The sequence below is a fragment of the Otolemur garnettii genome, unplaced genomic scaffold (genome assembly GCF_000181295.1).
Source record: "Otolemur garnettii isolate 467f Iridium unplaced genomic scaffold, OtoGar3 scaffold00019, whole genome shotgun sequence".
Taxonomy (NCBI): domain Eukaryota; kingdom Metazoa; phylum Chordata; class Mammalia; order Primates; family Galagidae; genus Otolemur; species Otolemur garnettii.
The window spans coordinates 9986255-10003455 of record NW_003852414.1 but is presented as its reverse complement, the minus strand read 5'-3'; the positions used below and the strand labels follow the sequence as shown (position 1 = coordinate 10003455).

The 17201-nt window shown below is 42.3% G+C and overlaps 1 protein-coding gene and 1 pseudogene across 1 annotated transcript in view; both read right to left on the bottom strand.

Moving 5' to 3' along the window:
• The window catches only part of ARHGAP21 (Rho GTPase activating protein 21), a 149338-nt gene that overhangs the window by 125289 nt on the left and 6848 nt on the right, over positions 1–17201 (bottom strand). The gene's annotated exons all lie outside the window — the stretch shown is intronic.
• LOC111724136 lies at positions 2360–2483 on the bottom strand (annotated as a pseudogene).

Sequence of the window (17201 nt, the reverse complement as noted above, 5' to 3'; positions counted from 1 at the left end):
CTAAGTTCTACAAACCCTTCTTCTGAGAGATGTTAGAAACTAATGGCTTATTGTCAGAGCTAAACCACAATAATGACAAAACCCCAGGCGAAGGCACGCCCAAGAGCACTTGCTATGGATGGCTTATGGCATCAACTCATCCCTAAGTGACTACTGCAACTCAGATTCCTTTGGGATTAGTCAGAATAATGAAGTCTTTAAAAAAGTCTCAGACCTCAAACTAGAAAGTTTTCTGATGAGGAGACTATTAAGTTTAGAAATAGCTGCAAGCTAGTTAAACACAAAGATTGTTCAAAACTTTCAGCTTTGTTAGGCTCCTGAAATTATGTACTTTACATGTTAAAGTAACCGCAGTACCTCTTTTCTTTTATTCTCTTATTAGCCATTCAAAATCCATATTTTGACGGTAATGCAAATCCATTAAGGAGAGAACTAGAGAGTGCACTGAGGGATCAATCTCACACTGGGAGAAATGTCGACTAATGACCTTCTCCGATCCATCAGTCTGTTGTGCCCAAACTATCGAAATATTTTTCCACCATTCCAGTCTGTAATAGCAAGTACTGGAGACCCCCAAGTCCCACGTGGAATGCATTTCATGTCTCATAACCTGAGAAGTTCTCATTACACCTAGGGAAAAACTAAAAAATGGCAGGGGATGCGGCATACACTGTATTTATCATTCATTGCTTTCGATAATATTTTAAATTCAGTTTTTCTAAATTTCAAGCAATATTAGAAGAACTTTATTTTTACGGGGAGGACAAACACTCACAAGATGATTAATAACCTACAGGGTAAATAATTCATAGTTTCTAAAGAGTCACTGGTAACTGGAACAAAAGATTTCTGTAAGAGAAGCTATTATACTGATATAAACAAGGTTATTTACCACTTACCAAAGCAGTTTGCCCCTGAGAAGAACAGTGTTGAGCTAGGGTTGAAGTAAGAGTTTTTTGCTTCTTAGGAAAGAATACTCTTCTTAGGAAAGAATATTCAAAAGCAGATGACATAACTATCCTACAAAATATACCCAGCAAATTTTCTCTATTGCAAGGAAACTCTTTTTATTTCACTAAAAATGAAAAACTGAAAAGCAACCCACTCCAAAATCTCACCTACCTTTTTAGAAACACAATAGTAAATGCCTTCAAAACATACGTGTATATTTACCTCGCATTACAAGCACGCTGCTCTAATTTCTGCTAGTTGTATTTTTTAAGTAATTCATTCTAACTTCCCCTCCCCCACACCATTTAAAGCTCTACAAAGCAGGCTCAGGATACTACTTAAGAATTAACTGAATTCTTTCCAAGTAATTCAGATTAAAGAATTGAGATATGTTCTATTAAACAAGTATTTCAACAAAAACTTAATAGTCTAAAAGATTACTTTTATACTGATAAAGGAAGACAGTGCTTTCAAATCCAGCATTTTCACCATTCTTTTTTTTTGCTTTACACATTATAGCAGTTTTTAATTAAAAACCAAATACATATATATTTATGTATCAAACAAACCTGACCGCTCCAGGCACAATAGAGATTGCACAACAAACTCCAGTTGTGGTTGGCCATGCAGTCTAAAATCCTGAACTGGGCCATGCCTGCCTATAGCGCAGCCTGCATCGCTTCTGACTCAGCTTTTGCCGGCACGGCAGCAGGTTAGAGAGCTCTGCAGTGATGTGAGCCACAAATAGGAACTTCCCCTCCCTTTCCTGCCCAAGCAGCAAGAGCTGACTGGCAGAGCTACATCATCTTCGCAAACACCAGTATATTTAAATTCTTAGATCAAGAAGCAGAGTGTTCTTATAAGTCTCATTCAGTATTTAGTATTATTTAAGATTATTGCTTTTTCCTTCTTTCTGGGTATCAGGGTATGTGTATTTATTCAAGGAAAACACAACTTGGGAAGGTGTTAAATACTAAATACCTGCAGTCCACAGGAAACCAATTCCTACACAAGGCTGTGGCATCCGTCATCAGTGACCCTTGCACTGACACAATTCGAAGGATACTTAGACCTTTCTTAATCTCTCAGTGATATCCCACACTGCTAACAACTCTTCCCCTAACTCTCTTCCTGGGTACCACATTACGACTCTCCTTTTCTCACTACTTCTCTATTACTTCTTTGCAAAAGGCAATGTAACAAAGTCAGCTTAGATGAGTTAAGACAGCCTCCAGTTCCTCAAATGCTACCTATGAGATGTAGGGCCAGGAGCCAACAGCTTAACCTTTGAGCTTCATTCGTTTGTAAATGTGGATAACACCACCTACCCTCGTGAGGTTTTTTGTAAGAAATAAATAGCACCTGCTTAAAAACAGTGTCTGAGTCTGCAGTCCCAGAGGCTAAGGTGACAGGATCGCTTGAGCCCAGGAGGAGTTCAAGGCCTGGACAACATAGCAAGACCCTGTCTTCGGATTTTTAAAAAAGGTATCTAACAGATACACTTGATCTTAGCCAAAAAGCCAAGAAGCAATAACAGGTACCTAATAGGTAAGTATTATCAATGTTTTTATGATTGCCTCCCCTTCCTACCTAAATCAGCCTATCCTTGACCCCTCCCTCTCATTTCTTATGGTATCACTAGATAATGTCATTCCAGACCCATGATTATAAGTATGAATCTTTTTTTTTTTTTTGAGACAAAGTCTCACTCTGTCACCCTGGGTAGAGGGCTGTGGTGTCATAGCTCATAGAAACCTCAAACTCTTGGGCTTAAGCAATCCTCCTGCCTCAGCCTGCCAAGTAGCTGGGACTACAGGTGCCCGCCACAATGTCTGGCTAGTTTTCCTATTTTTAGTAGAGACAGAGTCTTGCTCTTGCTCAGACTGGTCTTGAACTCATGAGCTCAAGCAATCCACCTGCCTTGTACTCCCAGAGTACTAGGATTACAAGCGTGAGCCACCACACCCTGCCTAACTATGAATCATTTCTAAACCCCTCTTCAATGTCACCACTTCTCCCAATCTCCAAATTTGCATGACTAAACTCTTCCTAAGCACATACACCTAGGTACTTTACACTGTATGCCCCAAACTGAAGTCATTACCTTCCCACTCAACCTGCACCAGCTCTCCTGCTCCCTACTCTGCACAGTGCCAGCACAACTCATGCCCCCAGTCACCCACACAGAAACCAGAGTCACCCAAGATTCCTTCTTTCTTACTCTTCATATCCAGCTACGAAACCTTGTCACTCCCCTAAAACATATATTGATTGAACTGTCCTTATTCTATGCCAACTGGCCAAATTCAAGCCCCATGAACTTTTTCCTGGATGATCACGAGGGCATGTAGTTGGCCCCCCATACATTCCATTCACTCCTTGACTAACAGAAAATCCTTTAACCAAAAGCTAATCATATGATTACCTTGTCTACATCTCTTCTGTCGCACCTTTTTGCCTATAAACAGTAGTGTTTCCCAAAGTATGTTCCTGCAAGTTCTATAAGATATAGAATATGAATTAAAAGTTAAATGAAAAAAGTCTTCAATGGCAAAGTAAGTTTGAGAAACGCTGGGTTAAAAAAAAAAAAAAATCAATAAAGTTGGGGGGGGTGCACCTGTGGCTCAAAGGAATAGGGCACTGGCCCCATATGCCAGAGGTGGTGGGTTCAAACCTAGCCCTGGCCAAAAACTGCAAAACATAAAAAATAAAAAAAACAATAAAGTTGGCTCGGCACCCGTAGCTCAGTGGTTAGGGCAATGGACACATGCTGGTTGGAAACCAGCCCAGGCCTGCTAAACAACAATGATAACTACAACAAAAAAAAAGCTCCTACAGTCCCAGCTATTTGGGAGGATGAGGTAAGAGAATCTCTTAAGCCCAAGAGTTTCAGGTTGCTGTGAGCTATGATGCCACAGCACTCTACTGAGGGCAACACAGTGAGACTCTGTCTCAAAAAAACAAAATAATCCCCAATAAAGTTGAAAGGTTAGCCAAATTCTAAATATGAAGATCAAATCCAAAGTCTCCAAAATCTGAAAACTGAGGTTCCTAGACAGCTTATTTCTAACTAGTATGTCTTGAAATCTCCAGCTGGTTTGTGGCCTCTGTCTGTCCCTTAATTGGTGGTGCTCTGTGACCCTCCTCTCTTCACCTCCCTCAATGCGCTCATCTATTGCAAAAGAATAATTACCCTAAAGGGTGGCTTACTCTGACTGACTTGCCCAACAAATCAAAATTCCCCAAATCTCTCTATACAATCCTGACTCACCCTGCAGCTAACTCAACTCTTATGTCTAGGCAGATACCTGTTTCTGCTCCCACCAAGGGACACTCAAGCTTAACACAGATCAGCTGTCTTTTTGCACAAACCTTTTTACATCAGTTTTATTACTGTTACTATAATTATGGAAGGTAGATAATAGGGAAACCAAAGAAATATGAGTAAAAATAACAACTGTGGGGCTTTTTGGTCTTCTTGAAATAGTCTCACTCAGTTGCCCTGGGCACAGTGCCATGGCAACAGCCTAACTCACAGCAACCTCAAACTCCTGGGCTCACGCAACCCTTCTGCCTTAGCCTCCTGAGTCGCTTAGGCTACAGGCACTTGCCTAGCTGATTTTTCTCTTGTTAGTACAGACGGGGTCTCACTCTTGCTCAGGCTGGTCTTGAACTCCTGAACTCAAACAATCCTCCCCCAGAGCCATATGATTATAGGTGTGGGCCACTGCGACCAGCCTAGAGTTGTTCTTTCTATGAAAACTGACTTGACTACTTTAAAGGCTGTTTCTCATTTCTGTATCTTTGCCCTCCTGGGTCTTCTTATACTTTTTTTCTCCAGGGAGATGTAAGAAATTCTCCCTAGCTGTAGCTACATGGAGCTGGAGCACATTTGGTGTTTTCCTATTGTTTTCCCCTGGCTAACTCCTTCCTGACTTAGCTTGGACACAATCCTCCCAGGAAAATGTTCCCTCATCTGTACACTAGTGAGGGCTGACCGCTGCACACTTGCATAGCTGCTTACTCTTCCTGTGCTCATCGTGCTCACCTACTAGCACTTGTTGGATTGCTTGACTGTCCATTATCTATGTGTATCTGTGAAGGCAGGAACCAGACTGTGTGTTTTTATTACTACTGTATAGTCAATGTCTGGCACTTAGAAGGTGCTCAATAAATATCTGGTGAATGAGCTAACATATATGGAAGGACAGTTCTAAATATAACACGACTCTGGCACTGGAAGCATCAAACTTGCATCTTTTAAGAGCAAAGAGACTGGACTACAGGTCTTATTAAGAACATAAGACTTGGCTCAGCGCCTGCAGCTCAAGTGGCTAAGGCACCAGCCATAAACACCTAAGGTGGCGGGTTCGAATCTAGCCCTGGGCCGCCAAAGAACAATGACGGCTGCAACCCAAAAACAGCCGGGCGTCGTGGTAGGCACCTATAGTCCCAGCTACTTGGGAGGCTAAGGCAGGAGACTCACTTGAGCCCAGGAGTTGGAGGTTGCTGTGAGCTGTGATGCTACAGCACTCTACCCAGGGGGATAGCTTGAGGCTCTGTCTCAAAAAAAAAAAAAAAAAAAAGACTTGGGGTGCTGCCTGTGGCTCAAAAGGGTAGGGCACCAGCCCCATATGCAGGAGGTGGCGGGTTCAAACTCAGCCCCACCAAAAAACAAACATTTGTTAAAAAAAAGAAAAAAGAAAAAAAAAGAACATAAGACTTTGATCTCAAGAACAAAAGGGTCATTATCACCAGCTGCAGGTAAAACAGAAGTTGCTTCCTCCCTTAAGTAATATCTCTAAGAAAGTAGTTGGAGCACAAGAGATTCTAGCAAAATCTCTTAAGTCACATTGATACTATGTATTCCAGCCCCACCAGAAGATTCTGAAAATTTCTGGGAGAAGGAAGGGTTTGAGTTATCTGATTTTCAAAAGTTGCCTGGTATTTCTGATATATCTTACCAATGAAGAGCCACTAAACAAAAGCTCATGCCAAAAAAGGACAGAAAAAAAATAAAGACTCAGAGATGAAAGGCCCAATCATCCCCTAAACACAACCTACTTTTCATATCCTCAGTCTCCACCTGACCATCTTTCTCTGCAAAATCCTTTAGAAAACCGAACCAGTTTCACGAGAAGGAAAATAATTCCATAACTATCCATCTCTTCCTTATTTAAGAATCAACACAGAAATCTCCTTGAATTCCCCTTTTCTTTCCCCCAAACAGACAGTGCCATCAGATGGCAACCCAGAAAAACAAACAAGGAGGGTAATATTTACAACACAACTAGGCGACAGGTATCCCTATGAAGCCAAAATAAGTGAGCAGAGACCAAGCACTACCAACAGCTGCACAGCATCAGCACCTGCAAGAAAGAGGTGAAGGGCAGCAGCAGGCAGACCAAACACAAGAACCCCCATGCGGAAGGTTTTGAATAGTAACCCTCCAACACATGTGTCCACCTGGAACTCGTGAATGTGACTATATTTGGGGAAAGAGTCTTTGCAGATATAATTAAGGTAAGGATCTTGAGATGGGATTGTCCTAAATTATCTAATGAGCCCTGAATCCAATGGCATGTGACTTTAATAAAGAGGTTCGGCACCTGTGGCTCAAGCGGCTAAGGCACCAGCCACATACACCAGAGCTGATGGGTTTGAATCCAACCCAGGCCCGCCAAAAAACTACCACAACTACAACCAAAAAATAGCTGGGCATTGTGGCAGGTGCCTATAGTCCCCGCTACTTGGGAGGCTGAGGCAAAGAATCTCTTAAGTCCAGGAGTTGGAGGTTGCTGTGAGCTGGGATGCCATAGCACTCTACCCAGGGCAATAGCTTGAGGCTCTGTCTCAAAAAAAAAAGAAAGAAAGAAAGAAAGGAAAGACAGGCAGAGGGGTGGGCACAGTGGCTCATGCCTGTAATCCTAGCACTCTGGAGGGCTGAGGCAGGTGGATTGAGTTCACAGGTTCAAGACCAGCCTCAGCCAGAGTGAGACCCTATCTCTAAAAATAGCCAGGTGTTAAGCAGGCACCTATAGTCCCAGCTACTTGAGAGGCTGAGACAAAAGAATGGCTTGAGCCCATGAGTTTGAGATTGCTGTGAGCTATGAGGCCACAGCACTTTGAGGGTAACAAAGTGAGACTCTATCTCAAAAAAAAGAAGAAAGGCAGAGGCAGATCAGGCCTAACAGTGAAGAAGGCCATGTGAAGAAGAGGCAGAATGGAGTTATGTTGCCACAAAATAGTTAAGACCCTTACAGCCATTCCCCACTATGTACGGGGATTGGTTCCCCAAAATACCAAGATCTTAGGGTGCCTAAGTCCCTGATATAGAGCACAGTAACACTGCAGATCACCTATGCAGCCTCCCATAGACTCATACTTCAAAAATCATCTCTACTTTATATTTTAATACCTAATACATTGTAAATACATGTATTGTGAAGATAGTTGTAATACTGTATCATTTAGGGAATAATGACAAGAATTAAAAGTTGGAACATGTTCAGCCCAGATGCGATTTTTGATCCATGGCTGGTTGACTCCACAACTGAGATGGCCCACAGACACAGAAGGCCTGAGATATATATGACCTATGGACAGAGAAGGGTGTCTGCTAGATGGAAGATGTTATTAAATGGGGAAAAAAAATAAAATCAAAAACAATGTCCGAAATGCAATATAATAAAGATCTGGTTTAGATCTGGTGCGCAGAGCATTCCCTGCCCCTCATTCTCTAGCACAGAATATGTCTCCAGAAGCTAATATGTAGAACTCAGAGGGGAAAGGACAGCTCACTGATCAGGCTTACTCAAATTCATTTAAATACAAAAATCTGTATTTTGGGGGGGGTATTAAGAATGTCTAAATACCCTGAGCTTTTAAAGAAAAAAAAATCAGTGCCTATTAATCCCCAAGATCAAACCAGCTAAGCCATATCCAGAAGAATTGTTTAAATGTACTGCATTTGAGGATACCCTCTGTGTTGTAAGGAGGGAATCAGGACTTACTAAGAACATAAGTCCTCTCGATATATTAAAGATTAGTACAGTGGGCTGGGTGCCTGTAGCTCAGTGGTTAGGGTGCCAGCCATATACACTGAGGCTGGTGGGTTCGAGCCTGGCCCAGGCCTGGTAAACAACAATGACAACTACAACCAAAAAATATCTGGGTGTTGTTGCAGGCACCTGTAGTCCCAGCTACTCGGGAAGCTGAGGCAAGAGACTCGCTTAAGCCCAAGAGTCTGAGGTTGCTGTAAACTATGACGCCACGGCACTCCACCAAGGGTGACATAGTGAAACTCTGTCTCAAAAAAAAAAAAATTAGTACAGTGAACAAAAATTATGTAAGTCAAGAGGATAAGTCTTCATTAGGTTATAAGGACAAAGAAGCCACACGGCACACAGCACCTCTCCCAACTGTGCCAGATGTCTGTTCAAAACAGAGATAAGCAACAAGGAGAAAGGCAGAAAGTAACCAATCCAGAATCACAAACACACCCACTATCAAACACAAGACGCAACAGCAGCTAGCCAGCAGGGAAAAGTAAATAAGAGTCTCTAACTTGACTTTTTTTTTTTTAATAATACTAAGTAGTCTGGGGCGGCGCCTGTGGCTCAGTGAGTAGGGCACCGGCCCCATGTACCAAGGATGGCGGGTTCAAACCCAGTCCCAGACAAACTGCAACAAAAAACAGCCGGGCGTTATGGCAGGAGCCTGTAGTCCCTCCCAGCTGCTCGGGAGGCTGAGGCAAAGGAATCATCTAAGCCCAGGAGCTGGAGGTTGCTATGAGCTGTGATGTCACAGTATTCTACGGAGGGCGACAAAGTGAGACTCTGTCTCTAAATAAATAAATAAATAAATAGTCTGTTCTGGTCTAAATACCTTCCCCAGGAACAGTAGAATATTCACAAATATCATATTTGGGTTCTAAGTCTATTTTTTAATCCTAAATCCGCACACTGGAATTTCTTCCCTATTAATAGACAACTAGGAGGAAAAGGAGTTATAACCAATTTCCATCCCATCGAGTTTCTGAAACCTATGCTATGTTCAGATTATTCTGGAAACACAAAACACCACCTTTCCAAATTTTACTGTGATGTAAACTATCTGTACAATACTTGATTTTATGAGACTAAGGCAATTTAAACTACAAAATTTTTGGTGAAAGCAACCGAACCTGAGCTTTAGTGTGCAGCTTTCTCTTTCAATCTACTTTCTTCTCAAATCAGAGAATATGCAAAAGCTTGAAATATTTTAACACATGTAATTCTTTATGCTCTATTAAAAGTAGATAAATACTAGGACAACCTTTAAGCCTAATAACATTTTTGTAATCTAATCACATCAACCAGAAAGAAAAACAAGTGCCTACCATATGGCCTTTCTGTAACAGAAAATAGCTGCATTCAATAACAGCATCTGTGCCTCTTATCAACACTAGCATTGCCCATACTTAAATAAGCATATTGTTAAATATAATAAGATGACAGGACCTTTCACAAAGCACAGAACAAAAGACACTGGGTATCACTTCTGGGCGAGAGATTACTTGACCTGGTAGTGACTAAAGAAATGAAGAACATCAAGGCACAATGGACTTCATGAACTGTTTAACGTGGAAGAAATGAATGCTAAGGAACAACAATAGTCTGTGGAGATCTTTAGATCTAGATACTTATTTTGTTGATGGTCTTATCTTGTGACCAGTTCCACTCAATACACTCAAATCCAGACTTCTGCTGAAACGCCACTCAATGATACATACGGCTGCTGTCCACTGTTCTCAATTCCAACAGTCTTTACCTTTAACTCTGATTTGCAGCATACAAGGCAATAGTATTTTGACATTTAAATTCAGGTACTTGAAGGAACACACAATTAAAGTTAAATAATAGTGTTATGTGCTATTATACTATCACTAGCCTAGAATGAATCCTAGGCCTCCAAAGAAGAAAACAGATGCTTTTATAAAAGCATTTAACTATTAGGTTAAAGCAGTGTAAGTTTGCTAGAAACCAGATTTTCACAAAACTGATAACATATTACCTATTTTTTAAATCTCTAGTGCAGGCGTCCTCAAACTACGGGCCGTGGGCCACATGCAGCCCGCCTAGGACATTTATCCAGCCCAGTGGGTGTTTTTGCCATCACTGCCTGTCTTGCTTAACAGCCGACTCGTCCCAAGGCTTGCAGTCCAGCCCTCCACCAGTCTGAGGGACAATGAACTGACTCTGTTTAAAAAGTTTGAGGACTCCTGCTCTAGTGTCTTTGTGTCATCATTTTGTAAACAAAAAAAGAGAAAATACAATACTGAGGGTGGCGGGTTCAAACCCAACCCCGGCCAAACTGCAACAAAAAAATAGCTGGGCGTTGTGGCAGGTGCCTGTAGTCCCAGCTACTCGGCAGGCTGAGGCAAGAGAATCACCTAAGCCCAGGAGCTGGAGACTGCTGTGAGCTGTGTGATGCCACGGCACTCTATGGAGGGTGATAAAGTAAGACTCTGTCTCTACAAAAAAAAGAAGAGAGAAAAATACAAAAATAACCTAAAACAATATTAACATGTCGACATAGTGTTGCAACCTTTGTCTAAATGGTTATAAAACATCAATAACATGAAAAAATAAAAATATATAATGGGAAAATTATTACTAGCCATCTGTTATAAAAAATAAACCTTTGTCAATACAGGCATGTTACCTTTCTATAGTGTCTCCTATCAACCAGTCTGATCACATTTCATTCCTCCATTCATTACCACCTCACCTGTTAGTACAAATTATTTCATACATTTGTACTACACATTGTCTTGTTTACTGTTACTTGGTTACCAGCTTCCCAAAGGTAAGAAAGATACAAAGAAAAAAGGCACCAAATATTTCAACAGCAGTTCTCTTTTGGGCGGGGGAGGGGGCGGACAGAGTCTCATTAGGTTGTCACAGCTCACAGCAACCTCAAACTCTTGGGCTTAAGTGATTCATTTGCCTCAGCCTCCCAAGTAGCTAGGACTACAGGCGTCCACTTCAACACCTGGCTATTTTTTGTTGCAGTTGTCATTGTTGTTTGGCAGGCCCAGACAGGGTTCGAAGCTGCCAGCCTCGGTGTATCTGGCTGGCATCAGAACCATTGTACTACAGGTGCTGAGCCTCAACAGCAGTTCTAATGGAAATGAAATAGAATTAAGGAGGGCAAGAGTTTTGAGGAAGTATACACACTTCATTTTGTATAACTTAAAATCAGTATTCATATGACATGCCTGAATACAAACGAGTAACATTTTGAAATTTTTTTTTTCTTTTTTTTAGACAGAGTCTCACTATGTCATCACTGCTCACAGCAACCTCAAACTCTTGGGCTTAAGTGATTCTCTTGCCTCAGCCTCCCGAGTAGCTGGGATTACAGGCACCCGCCACAATGCCCAGCTATTTTTTGCTATTGTTGTTGCAGTTGTCATTGTTGTGTAGCAGGCCCAGGCCATGTTCGAACCACTGAGCTATAAGTGATGAGTCCATTTTAGAATTTTTCTAACTCTTCATTCATTCAAAAAAAATTTTTTTATTTGGAATCTATTATGTACTAGTCACTCTTCTAGACACCAAAAATCCAATGTGAACAAAACAACCTGTTCTCAAATCAACAAACAAAATCACATGGATATGCATAAGAAATGGAGATTAAGTGATAGGGAGAAGGAGGAGGGCAGAGCAGGGCACAGGGACCAGGGCAGGGACATTCAATTAAGGGAGTGGTTGGCAGAGCTTCACTCAGAAGTTGACCTCTAAGCAAAAGCCTGAAGGAGATGAGGAAGTGTGCCATGCAGAGACCTGGGAAAGAGTGTTTCCTCTGGGAACTGTCATGCTTGGTGTGTACGCAGAACAGCAAGAGTCCAGAAGGGACAGAGCAGAGTGAGCAGGGGGAGGGTAATAGGAGCTGAGACCAAGGAGGAAGAAGGGAAAATTGTACAGGTCAGTGGAAGAACTCTACCTTTAATCTTCAGGGAAACAAGAAGCCATGGAAGGAACCTGAGCAGAGGAGTGACACCATCTGATTGGTTTATAAACAGTCTGCCCTGATTACTACGTGGCCAACAAACTTTTTTTTTTCTTTCTTTCTTTTTTTTTTATTAAATCATAGCAGTATACATTAATACTATCATGGGGTACAGTGTACTATTTCTATATACAATTTGAAATACTTTCATCCAACTGGTTAACATAGCCTTCATGTCTTTTTCTTAGTCATTGTATTAAGACATTTATATTCTGGCTCGGCGCCTATAGCTCAACCGGCTAAGGCGCCAGCCACGTACACCTAAGGTGGCGGGTTCGAATCCCCAGCCCGGACCCGCCAAACAACAATGACGGCTGCAACCAAAAAACAGCCAGGTGCCTGTGGTCCCAGCTACTTGGGAGGCGGAGGCAGGAGACTCGCTTGAGCCCAGGAGTTGGAGGTTGCTGTGAGCTGTAATGGCACTCTGCCCAGGGGGACAGCTTGAGGCTCTGTCTCAAAAAAAAAAAAAAAAAAAAAAAAAAAGACATTTATATTCTACATTTAGAGAGATTCACATATACCCTTATAGGATGAACTATAGGCGTGATCCCACCAATCACCCTCCCTCCACCCATCCTTCCTGGCCAACAAACTTGAGGCTGACGAGAACTGAGGCTGAGCTTGTCCTGTTACTGTGGGAGAGAAGGGAGACATCAAAGACACCTGGCCTGGAAGGGTGGGCTTGGGATGGCTTCTGATAAGGAAGATGGAAGGTGCAAACATGTGAAGGAGGGTTGGAGAATGGATGCAGAAAGTCAGGAGTTTGGTTTCAGATATGCCTGTCTGGTAGCCAGGTGGAAATTCTGAGGAACGAGGTCAGGAGAATGCAGGATCTGAATTTAAAAGACAGAGGGAGAGATCAGGGGAAGAGATACTCCCATGGCATATATACATAAAGAAATACACAGCCAGGGCAGCTCCTGTGGCTCAGTGAGTAGGGCTCTGGCCCCATATACCGAGGGTGGCAGGTTTGAACCCAGCCACAGGCCAAATAGCAACAAAAAAAAAAAAAGAAAGAAAGAAAAGAAAAGAAACACATCCAGCCAGGTGCAATGGCTCACATCTATAATCCTAGCACTCTGGGAGGCTTAGGCAGGAGGATGGCTCGAACTCAACTTCAAGACCAGCCTGAGCAAGAGCAAGCCCTATTCCTCTACAACTAGAAAAAAATAACTGGGCATTGTGGTGGGCACCTATAGTCCTAGCTACTTGGGAGGCTGAGGCAGGAAGCAGGAGTTTGAGGTTGCTGTGAGCTAGGCTAATGCCATGGCACTCTAGCCAGGACAACACTGTATGTAAGACTGTGTCTCTAAGAAAAAATAATGAAAATAAAAAAGGCTAGGCATGGTGACTCATGCCTATAATCCTAACACCTTGGGAAACTGAGATGGGTAAACTTGAGCTCAAGATGTTCAAGATCAGCCTGAGCAAGAGCCAGACCCTGCCCTATAGAAAAAATAGTGGGGAAAGAAGATATAAAAATAGAAAAACTAGCTGAGTGTTGTGGTATATACCTGTAGGCCCAGCTACTCAGGAGTTTAAGGCAAGAGGACTGCTTGAGCCCAAGAGCTATGATGACACATAGCTGTGAGCTTGATGCCACAGCACTCTACCCAGGGCCACAGAGTGAGTCTCTATTCCCCTCAAATAAAAACAAAATGAAAGGCTCAGCACCTGTAGCACAGTGATTACGGTGCAGGCCACATGCACCTAGGCTCGCAGGTTTGAATCCGGCCTGAGCGCCAGCTATTTGGAGGCTGAGGCAGGAGAACTGTTTAAGCCCAAGAGTTAGAGGTTGCTATGAATTGTGATACCACAGCACTCTAACAAGGGCAACATAGTGAGACTCTGCCTCAATAATGAAAATAAATAAACATACATCTTTACGTATGCATATATGTAATCTGTATATATTTGATATGTAAAACCATGAAATTGAGTATTTAAGGAAGAGTCAAAATGGGTCATAAGAACTCAAGAAAAAACAACCCCCTTTAAAAAGAGGGTAAAGAGGCTTGGTGCTTGTAGCTCAAGCAGCTAAGGCACCAGCCACATACACCAGAGCTCAAATCCAGCCCGGGCCTGCCAAACAACAACAACTACAACCAAAAAAATAGCCGAGAGTTGTGGCAGGTTCCTTTAGTCCCAACTACTTGGGAGGTTGAGGCAAGAGAATCACTTAAGCCCAGAAGTTGGAGGTTGCTGTGAGCTGTGACGCCATAACACTCTACCCAAGGTGACAGCTTGAGGCTCTGTCTCAAAAAAAAAAAAAAGAGGGCAAATGAAGGATGGCGCCTATGGCTCAAGGAGCAGGGTGCCAGCCCCATATACCAGAGCCAGAGGTGGTGGGTTTGAACCTGGGTCAGGCCAAAAAAAAAAAAAAAAAAAAGAGGGCAAATGACATGAACAGGTGTTTTTCTAGAGAAGATAAGCAAAAATAACCAAGACACAGATGAAAAAATGGTCAGCATCATTAATCATCAGGGAAACACAAATTAAAACCACAATGAGATACCACATTACTCCAATTATTAACAGAACAGCCATTACTGGACAGGTTTGGGGGGAGGGCTCACATCTGTAATGAGGGTAAACTGTTTTAGCTCAGGAGTTCAAGCTGAGCCTGAGCAAGAGAAAAACCCTGTCTCTCAAAAAACAGAAAGAAAAAAAAAATAGCTGCTAAGATATTTTTTTAAAAAAAGAAAAGAAAAGAAAAAAATTAGCTGGGTGGAATGCCACCCACCTAGTTCCAGCTACTCAGGAAACTGGGGAAGGAGAATCACTAGAACCCAGGAATGTAAGGTTGCTGTGAGCTAGCTTGATTTGACAGCACTCAAGCCTGGGTAACAGAGTGAAACTCTGTCAGAAAAAAAGAATGAGAAAGAAAGAAAGAAGTGGGGGGAGAGAAAGAGAGAGAGGGAGGGACGGGGAGAGAGGGAAAGAGAGAGAGAGAAGAAAAACCGTTACTAAAAAGTCCAAAACAAACAGATACTGTCTCAGATGCAGTGAAAAGAGAACACTTGCACGCTGTTGGTGAACCTGTAAATTAGTACCACTGCTACACAGATCAGTAGGAGATTTCTCAAAGAACTACAAAGTAGATCTACTATTTGATCCTGCAATTCCACTACTATACAGAGGGAAAGAAGTCATATCAAAAGACACCTGGACTTGCATGTTTATTGCAGCACAATTCACCACTGCAAAGATGTACAATCAACCCAGGGCCCGTGAACGGGTGAGCGGATTAAGGAAATGTCACATACATACACCAGGGCTACAGAAGAATGAAGTAACGGCTTTTATAGAACTTGGATGGAAATGGAGGCCCTTATTCCAAGTGAAGTAACCCAGGAACAGAAAAATATATGCCACAGGACGGCTACCCAAGGGTATACACAGTGGTACGCTAGACACTGGAGACTCACAAGGGGAGAGGGTAGGAGGGGTGAGGAATGAGAATTTATCTGAGGGATACGATGCATATGAGCAAAAGCCCAGATGTCACCAAGATACAACAAGCACATGTAATAGAATTCAACTTATACCCCTAAATCTACTACAATAATAATTAAAAAAAAAAAAAAAACTCCGCTGAGCCTTGAGATGCATGAATATCTAGCAGATCAGCAAACTTCAAAGACAGAAGGCGGGACAATGGTGAAACATTAACTGAGAAAGTACAGCATACTGGAATAAAGCTGAACACAGAATAAAACTCAAAGCCTTTCCTGCATATCCCACTTAGTCATCCAACAAGTATTTATTGAACACTTACTATGTGTCTGATTCGGTCCCTGCTCTTACAAGGATGGCAATTCAAGGCAGATATGGATAAACTTTTAAGTGCTATTCTCGACAAAGTACAGGGTGTTTTGAGTTGCCAGGGGCAACTGATAGTCTTGGAGAATCAGGAAAGGTTTTTCCTGAGGAAATGATGTTGAAGAAAATACCAGAATGATGAGTAAAAAAATCAGCATGGAGGGGAGAGAAAAAAGAGAGGGTAGGATGGAAAAAAGGGTGGGAGAAAACAGTAATTATAAGACCTAAAATAAGAGATCAAAGTAGAGAAAAAAAGTAGCAGGTAAGACAAAAGAAGGGCGGGCCAGATTATCAAAGTCCTTTAAGACTTCTAAGGAATTTAACTTTACCTCAAAGGCAATGAGCAACCAGAGAATTGTTTTACATGGGGAAATGTGATCAATCAGCTTCCACTTTCGATAGGATCACTGATTTTTGGTTTTCTGGGGGGTTTTTTGTTTTGTTTTGTTTTGAGACAGAGTCTTACTTTCTTGCCCCAGTAGAGTTCTCTAATGTCATAGCTCACAGCAACCTCTAACTCTTGGGCTCAAGTGATCCTCCTGCCTCAGCCTCCAACTAGCTGGGACTACAGGCACCCACTCCAATACCCCGCTATTTTTAGAGATGGGAGTCTCACTCTTGCTCAGGCTGCTATCTAACTCCCGAACTCAGAGCAATCCACCTGCAAGGACTGTGGGCCATCCCTGAAACCGTTCTGTAAACGAGCAATTGGCTATGTAGGCCTGAACGTAAATCGTCAAACCTGGGACAGAGTTGTAGAGTTGAAGTCACCTGCATACAGGAAGAATGCAAAATAAAAACCTAGTGAGTGAGAGAATAGTAGAGGAATGGAAACGGCTTGTCTCTGGGTAAAACCAACAGGAAAGGGGCAAGCAAAGGAAGAAGAACCCTGCAAAAGAGAGATAGAAAACAGGGGGCTAGGACTCTGGGAGGCCGAGGTGGGAGGATGGGTGGCGCTAAGGATTCTGAAACCAGCCTAAGCAAGAACAAGATCCTGTCTCTACTAAAAATAGAAAAATTAGCTGGGTGTGGTGGCACACACCTGTGGTCTCAGTTACTTGGGAGGCTGAGGCAGAAAGACTTCTTGAGCCTAGGAATTTGAGGTTGCTGTGAGACAGCTCAGACTGTGCCACTCTAGCCTGGGGCAACAGCGCAACTAGGTTTCAAAAACAAAAAAGGAAGAAAGGAATGAGGGAGGAGGGGAATAAAAACAAAGTATACAGTATTTCAGTAAGAAGAGAGGAAGCATGGATCCATATAAATTCATACACAGAAAAATGCCTTATTTTGTTTACACTGTTCCAAATCAACCAACAAATATATTTCATCAACTATAATACATTTCGGTCTAGAATAATCTTTTTTTTTTTTTT